At 42.3% G+C, this 9,152-nt stretch overlaps 1 non-coding gene across 1 annotated transcript; it reads left to right on the top strand.

Annotated features, from left to right (window-relative positions):
* Positions 1 to 616: 616 nt before the first annotated feature.
* On the top strand, positions 617 to 723 carry LOC127089052 (small nucleolar RNA R71). The gene has a single exon (XR_007790831.1). It is a non-coding gene; the product is annotated as a small nucleolar RNA R71 (small nucleolar RNA).
* Positions 724 to 9,152: the final 8,429 nt, after the last annotated feature.

Here is a 9,152-nt window from a genome sequence, read left to right on the forward strand (position 1 = left end):
TTGAGAAGCTATGAAGTTCTCCATCATGATTTCCAAGTTGGATTTCCTGGGAACGTTATTGTTAGGTGTAGATGGGATCGGCTTTTGATATCCAGGAGGTACAGCTGGGGCTTGATTTGGAGCTTGTCCAGGCGCGTATAAGGCATTATTACTCTTATATGAAAAATTAGGATGATTCTTCCAGTTGGAGTTATAGGTATGCGAGTAGGGATTTCCTTGAGCATAGTTTACTTGCTCTGCTTGGATTCCTGTTAGGAGTTGACAATCTGCAGGAGTGTGACCTTGGATTCCACAAACTTCGCAATTCTGAGTTATGGCAACCACGGTGGCTGGAGGTGATACATTTAAACTTTCAATTTTCTGGGCCAAAGCTTCCACTTTTGGATTAACATGATCAAGGTTACTTATCTCGTACATGCCACTTTTCGCCTGAGGTTTTTCTACCATTGTTCTTTCGCTTCCCCACTGATAGTGGTTTTGGGCCATGCTCTCGATAAGTTGATAAGCATCAGCGTAAGGTTTGTTCATAAGTGCACCACCTGCGGCGGCGTCTATTGTTAACCTCGTGTTGTACAAGAGACCATTATAGAAGGTATGAATCACTAACCAGTCCTCTAAACCATGGTGTGGACAAAGTCTCATCATGTCTTTGTATCTTTCCCATGCTTCGAAAAGGGACTCGTTATATTTCTGTTTAAATCCATTTATCTGGGCTCTTAACATAGCTGTTTTGCTCGGCGGAAAATATCGGGCAAGAAAGACTTTCTTCAACTCGTTCCATGTGGTGATTGAGTTGGAAGGAAGAGACTGAAGCCATCTTCTAGCGCTATCTCTTAAAGAGAAAGGAAAAAGACGAAGTCGAATTGCCTCTGAAGTGACACCATTAGCTTTAACAGTATCAACGTATCAGACAAATACGGATAAATGAAGGTTTGGATCCTCGGTAGGATTTCCAGAGAATTGGTTCTGTTGCACTGCCTGCAACAGTGAAGGTTTAAGTTCGAAGTTGTTTGCTTCGATTGCGGGTGGAGCAATACTCGAATGCGGCTCATCTTGCGATGGAGCGGCGTAATCTCGAAGAGCACGAGCTGGTTCTTCCATCTCGGGTATCGGCGAAGGAAGAAGATTTTTTAGATCAGGAATTTCAATAGGAGGGAGATTGTTTGTAGCACGATATTCCCGAATTCGTCGTAAGACTCGGAGATATAGTTCGATGTCGTTGATTCGTAAGTAGAACGGCTTGCCTTGTGAGCGAGTGTGTGGCATACAAATCAACGAAAGAAATAAAAATAAAAATAAGCCTTAGTCTCTACAGCGTAACAGAAGAGTTACGATATCGACTAAATAAAAGTCCCCGGCAACGGTGCCAAAAACTTGATCGCGACTTTATGAGTCGAATTTGGGGTACAAACTGCAAGTGCACAGTTCTATCGCGTAATTTTAAAAGATATCAATCCCACAGGGACTTATGGATCGATATACCGTTTTCTAAGGTTACTTCGTAAAGCTAAGGCGGATGATACTTTGATTGTTCGGGGGAAAAGTTAAAACTAAAATAAGATCTAGATTAAATATTAATTAAGCGGATATCGGTATGTAGTTCGTTGTAATTAGGGAATCAAATCTTCGTTGGTTTCTTGGTTTTAAAATAAATCTTTTCAGTAAATACTATTGATTAAAAGTCTTTTCTCAAACTCTCGCTCTGTTGAATAGACTATGACTTTATATTAACGCAGCTGTCACTTATTGGTTAAGTCCAAAGTCACTTTTTGAAAACAACAGAATCTATAGAAGCTCTTTTTTAAGAAAACACGTTTAAACACCCTCGTCTCAAACTCTCGCTCTGTTGACTTAGATTATATAATTAAATTCAAATGCTTAACTCTCGTCCTCACATTTAACTTTTAAAAATACTTTTTGAAAAAGATTAGAATTTAATTAACTCTAAAAATTGCTTTCGCCCTGATTTAGAATTAATGCTCAATTTACTATGTCCAGTTAAAAACTCAAACTCTCGTTCTATTGAATTTAACTTCTTTATGTCTTTTACTCTCGTACAAAAACTTTGTTATTAAACCTGTAAATTGAGACCATAAAAAGAGTGACTTTATTTTTAAACGTAATTTAACTAACTCAATTTTGATTCCTTCATTCCACTTACTTTACATACCGATACCTAAATAAATTAGCCAGACATGCTAAACAGATCTAAACAATCATCATGCTTAAATAAATCCATCTCAGGCAAATAATATAAATAAACAACAAAGCAGGGCATATATAAAGTCAAACAATAATTAAAGAACCTGAGTAATTAATAGCAGTCTTGAACACTCCACCACAGACCGGTTGGATTTGTTCTTGAATTCTTCAATCGGACAGGAAAATAAAAAGTGAAGGAATAAAAATCTAGAATCTAACGTAAGGTTAGATCTAGTAAAAGGTACACAATAATTTCCGGTGTAGAAACTATTGTGTGAAAAATTAATTAAGTGCTTAAAGGAATTGCTGGAAAGGAAAAATAACAATTGCAAATAAAAGTAAAAACTGTAAAAATAATGGTATGCTTGCACGGCTGGAAGAGCAAAATTGAATGAAGCAGAGAGACGGGAGCAAGAGAGTTGCAGGGTTTACCAAAAGCCACTATTTATATTACTCACATTTTGTAACGGTTTCCAAAAGCTTTCCGTGTAAAAATCCTCACGTTCCAATAGTCAAGCGTAACAATAGGCTTCAACGTGCCTCTGTTGCGCTTCTGAAGCCTAAAATATAGGAGAATGGTGTGACGTCCGTCACACCATGTGTTACGCTCGTAACACAAGTAGGCAGGGCGTGACGCTCGTCACACCTTGTGTGGCGCTCGTCACAGGCGCAACGCCTGTGCTTTTGGGCTGGGCTTTGGCTTGGTGGAATTTGCTTCTTTTCATTTCTTTTTGCACCTCCTTTTCTTCCTTTTTCACTTGTGCTTCAAATAAACTACCTGAGATAAATAGAAAGCAAAATACCAAGTAGTATCGAATAAAATGAAATAAATTGAAGTGAATAATAATATAATTTAATTAAATCGAGTCCTAGAATGTGATATTATTTCATGTTATCAATCATATCAGGGAAAAGAGTTACCATAGCTCGTTGATATGTTGCCCTAGCATTTTTCAGACCAAACGGCATCACCTTGTAGAAGAAGGTGCCCCATGGGGTTATGAAAGTTGTCTTCTCCATGTCTTCTGGTGCCATCTTAATTTGATTATAGCCAGAAAAGCCATCCATAAAGGAGAATACCGAGAACTGAGCCGTGTTATCCACCAAAACGTCGATGTGAGGTAATGGGAAATCATCTTTAGGACTAGCTCTGTTCAGATCCCAGTAGTCAACACACATCTATACCTTTCCATCCTTCTTAGGTACTGGAATGATATTTGCAACCATGGCAGATAATTTGTAACCGCTAGAAACCCTGCATCCAACTGTTTTTGCACTTCTTCCTTTATCTTGACAGCCATCTCCAGTATTGTTCTTCTGAGCTTCTGCTTGACCGGAGGGCAATCCTCTTTGAGAGGAAAATGGTGTACCATAATGTCTGTGTCACGCCCTGGCATGTCCTGATAAGACCAAGCAAAGATGTCAACATATTCTTGCAGCAATTCAATCAGCCCCTTCTTCATATTATCTTCCAAAGCAGCCCCTATCTTGATTTCTCTCTTGACGTCCTCGGTGCCGAGATTAATCACTTCAATAGACTCTTGATGTGGTTGAATGACCCTTTCCTCCTGTTTTAACAACCTGACAAGTTCTTCAGGGAGTTCACAATCTTCATCACCCTCTTCTTCAGCTTGAAAGATGGGATTTTCAAAGTCGAAGTGAGCCATAGCAGAACTGTTATCAATAGGATCCGGTGACGTGCATCTGCATGAGTGATGGTATGTGCTTATGAGTGTGAACAAGGAGTGAAAACTAAAAAAAACATTGCCAAATATATTTTTTTGATTTTTGAAAACTGCAAAAATAGAAAGACAGTGAACAAAATATTTGAATGTAAAAAGACGTCCTTTATTTACAATAAAAAATGCAGGTATTCACATAGATGAGCCCTACAATGAGTCATTACGCCCTGAGCGGAACGTAAGACTTGGATATGCACAAATAAACAAAGAACATTACTCTTCAAGAAGAGTGACTTAGATAATCTCTTCAGAAGACCAATTGCGGAGAACTTCACCCGGGACCCTTGGACGCACCCAGTTGTCAATGTCGCAATCACTATCCCCATCTCCTTCGTTAATTGCAGAGACCTGGCCATACTGAATGATGCCAGCACTAGAGAAAGTAATCGGACCCTGACGAGTCTGAGGCATTGACGTTGTAGAATTCAATGCTGGTTGATACCCAATCCCAAACTTGTCTTCCTTTATAGGTAAATCCAATAGACGTCCCCAACCGGGAGTAACACCTAAATTTACCAAGGCCTGTGCCTGCTTGAAGGACGAAATAGAGGCACCTGCTTTAACCTCTTCCACTGGAGCTGCAACCTTGATTTGAACTGCCTCAAAGGCCTGACACAGGGTCTCATGAATCTCACCTTCTACCTCTACATACTTGAATGTAGACAGGTGACTGACCAGAATATCCTCCTCACCACAGACAGTGATAATTTTTCCGTTGACCGAGAACTTGATCTTCTGATGCAAAGTCGAGGACACTGCCCCAGCATTGTGGATCCAAGGATGACCCAACAAGCAGCTATACGAAGGACTGATATCCATCACATAAAAGACGGTGTTGAAGGTTTGTGATCCAATCTGAATTGGCAATTCTACCTCTCTGAATACTGACCTCTTAGAACCATCGAAGGCTTTCACAACAAGATCAGAAGGCTTCAAGATCAAACCTTCTACCTCTAACCTTGACAGGGCTCTCTTGGGTAGCACATTGAGAGAGGAACCTGTATCCACCAGAACATGGGATAGAATAGTGCTTTTGCACTCCATCAAAATGTGCAAAGCCTTGTTATGATCGCGTCCAGCTGGCGTCAAGTCAGAATCAATAAAACCTAACCCGTTGCTTGCATGAACATTTGCAACGATCCCTTCTAGTTGGTTCACTGAGATCTCCTGAGGCACATACGCAACATTAAGGACCTTCAGAAGTGCCTCCCTATGTGCCTCCAAACACAGCAGGAGTGAGAGAATAGGTATCTTGGACGGCGTCTGAATCAACTGATCGACTACCTTATAATCACTTTTCTTTATGATTCTCAAGAGCTCGTCCACATCTTTCGCGAAAGCAGGCTCAGAGCCAGCCTGTGGTGCAGAGGTACCCTCATTCACAACTTGCTTGCCTTTGGCCTTCGCCGCGGCGTCAACACTATCAGATTGGGTAACTGGTGGTGAGAACAGTCTACCACTTCTAGTGAATCGCCTGATTCCACCAACATTGTCCACTACGGGATCTTTTATTTCAACTTCAGGTTCAAATTTCTGATCCTGCACCTCTTCTATTCTCAGTGGCTGCTCCACTCTATGATCATGCGTGTATACACTCCCCCCGTAATGCCAAGGAATGGCCCTTTCGCTGGTGAAAGGTAAAGGACCAGAGGTCGTGATGGTCATAGTGGATTGATGCGGTCGCACTAGTGGTACCAGTTGCGCTACTGGCACACTGATTTGAGTGGTCGGGTAGAAAATTATGATAGTGGCAACGTCACAGTCATACTCAGAAATCTCATTCATTGAAATACCAACATCCGAAACATCAGAATCAAGTTCAACAAATACATCAGAATCAAACACAATGTTTGGAATATCAGTAACAACATTAGGAAAATTAATTACATCATTAGGAATTATAAAATCAACAGGAACAACATTCATAAATTCTTCAACATCAACGGCATCTTCAGAAAAGAGAGGATCAACATCTGCATTCTCAAACACCTCTTCAACAACCCCTTCAACAGACTTTTGGGCAGATAGGTCTTCAGCTCGGAAGATACCATCGTCAAGCAATGTCTGGATACCCTGCTGCAGCCTCGCACAACCCCCGCTCTATGCAACACAACCTAAACAACCACTCCCGCAACCAGGGAAAACATCTGCCTTTAACAAGTATTCTTTAATTTCTAACAGCGGAGTCTTCAGTTTCAACACATCCTTGACAGATTTGACTTCTCCTTTAACCATGTTTACATTTGCTCCACCACGCTGCGGCATAGGATTGTTGACAACATTAGGAGCCGGCGCAAAGTTAATGGCCTTTGAGTCAATAAGGTCCTGAACTACGTGCTTAAAAGCTTTGTAGTTTTCAATAGTGTGGCCAGGTGCCCCAGAGTGGAACTCACACCTAGCATTGGCGTCATAACCCACTGGAAGTCTGCCAATAGGAGGAGCCAAAATGCGTAACTGCACAAGTTGCAACTGTTGAAGGATGGGAAGCAACTGGGCGTACGACATCGGAAGAGTGTCAAAACGCCTATCCATCATCCTTTGTCTCTGTTGGTAGGCAAGTTTGGTACCCTGTTGTTGTTGGTACTGATTTTGTTGACGTTGGGGTTGTTGTTATTGCACTGGTGCTGCAGCCGGAATGGTCACAATTGTAACATAGGGTTGCGGATGGTAATTCTGAAAATTGTTCCTTCGGTTACCCCTGCTCTGATAAGAAGACACGAAATTTGCATCCCCTTCTCTCCTCTTCTTTCCTCCTATGAACGGCTTCTTCGACCCCGAGGATGATCCAACCCCACTTTGGATCTTACACGTCTTCAAGTAGTTCTCCACCCTCTCACCGGTAGAGACCACATCAGCAAAATTTGAGGCGTTGCAACCCACCAGATGCTCCAAATAAGACCCGGGCAGTGTGTTCATAAACATGTTGTCCATCTCTTTTTCCAACATCGGAGGCTGAACACGGGAAGCCATCTCTCTCCAGCGTTGAGAATACTCTTTGAAGCACTCATTGCTCTTGAGAGACAGATTCTGGAGTTGAGTCTTGTCAGGTGCCATATCCGCATTGTATTGATACTGCGTCACAAAAGCCTTAGCCAAGTCTCTCCAACAGCGAATATGGGCTCTGTCTAGCCTCATTTACCACTCCAAGGATGCCCCAGCTAGGTTGTTCTGGAAGAAGTACATGAGCAGTTTCTCATCATCGGAATACGCAATCATCTTGCGGAAGTAAGCTTGCACGTGAGTCTTCGGGAAAGGGTTGCCATTGTACTTATCAAAAACTGGAACTCTGAACTTTGGTAGAACTCTCACACCTGGGACCAGCCCCAAGTCAACAACATCCACACCAAGAGCATTCTGCCCTTCCACAACTTTCAACCTCTACTCCAATCTCCGAAACATAGGGTCCACACCATGGCCCATGCCAAAGTCTTCATGAAGCAGGGTGAACTAATCTTCCTGATCATCATGGATGGGTTGTTGATCAGGGTTGACACGTGGGATAGGGATAGGCCCCGGTCCATTGGGTGCATTAGTCTCTCTAGCTGGAGGATCAATCACAATCTCCGATTGAGTAGTAGGGGGATTCCTCTGTATCAACAGTCTAAGCTCCTGATGTCCCTGAGCCACTCCTTGGACCACGTCCATGAACTGATTCATGTGAATCCTCATCTCAACGAGCTCTGCTTGTAGGCCTTCCATTGCTCTGCGTTGATTCCTTCGGGTATCGTATCGGTGAATGCCTGAGTCAGCTATCCTGCTAGTGGAATACCAAATAAAATGAGAACACCGCGGCGGTACCTTTTATGCAAGACATGCTAATGGATATGCATATGCAATGACATGTTTATCAATTCCAAAAGGTATTCTACCCCTTGATTCCAGTCTCACATCAGATGAACTGTGTAAGAAGATCGAGTCGTGGATAAACTTCTGAGACCAAGATGCAATAAAGAAAAACCGTCATACAAATGAGTTCAAGATGAAGGGCCTTAGCCAACAGTACATCAAAAGAGGATCTCCACAACAAGCCTGTGGATCATTACTACAAAGCAACAAAGAAACACAACAAGTAAAAAGAGGAAAAAAATCAGGAATCAGCCTCCTGTATACAACCCATAAGGACTGCTCCTAACTTCAACCAGCAGTGCCACCGTGTCAGGATGATCTGGAGATTCTGTCAAACGCCGGATAAGCAAATTCCTCATGTGAATAATCCCATCCAGTTATTCGATGTGCTCTATGTAATAATCCTCATCATCCTCCCCGAATACCTCTTCAAGTCTAGATTTCTTCAAACCCGCCAGCACTTTGAATTCTTCAATCTGTTCTTGAGCCTTGTCAAGTTGATCTGTGATGTAACCATTGGTTGTACGGGCACACAGGAGCTCATTGTTCTTCTCCTTCAGTAGAGTCTTCAACTTCTCCATCTGACCAATCAATTGGGCCACCATCTCCTCCTCTTTTGCCTTCCGAGAAGCTGAAAATGCATCTCATTATTCTTGCCACCTAGCTAACTTACCACGGACATCTATCTGTTAACTGCTGCTTGACTCGCCTCAACTCAGAACCGGATGACCCCAAGGCTTTGTCAGTTTTCCTGAAGAAGTTCACCTCCACAGCCAATTTCTTTTCCGCTTCCTCTTGCAATCTAACAGCTTCTCCCCTCTGATATTCTGCCTCATGGTATAAATGCATAAATTCTTGCAATTTCACACTCAACTCCGAGTTTTCAGTTTGAAGTTCCTCCATGGTATCCTTCAATTTGTCATACTCCTCTCGGCTCACCATTGTTGACTGCTCAGGAGTAGGTGGATACAAAGGTTCTTCAATAGGAAAGGGCAGACTAAACTCTTCGACTCTTCCCCAAAGCCAATCTTCATATTGAGGATAAGTCCTGCAATCCCCCTTTCCAAGCACAGTCCTTCCTCTCTTGATTACTTTGAGCCAGGCCTCAGCTGCCTTATGGGATACAGTCAGATCAGATGAAGAATGGAAAAACAGAGATTCTTCCAAATCTTTTTCTAAAGGCGGAGTTTTTAAAGCATACCCAAACTGTCTGACTGCTAGAGAAGGCTTATAGTTGATTCCTCCTCTTCTTCCTACCAATGGCACATTCGGGAAGTTCCCGCAACTGTGAATAATATCCGCCCGAAGCAAGTTCCGGTCAGACCACCAAGAAACATCTTTAGCTCTTATCCCCATCAACCT

Source organism: Lathyrus oleraceus, chromosome 5 (assembly GCF_024323335.1).
Source record: "Lathyrus oleraceus cultivar Zhongwan6 chromosome 5, CAAS_Psat_ZW6_1.0, whole genome shotgun sequence".
NCBI lineage: Eukaryota > Viridiplantae > Streptophyta > Magnoliopsida > Fabales > Fabaceae > Lathyrus > Lathyrus oleraceus.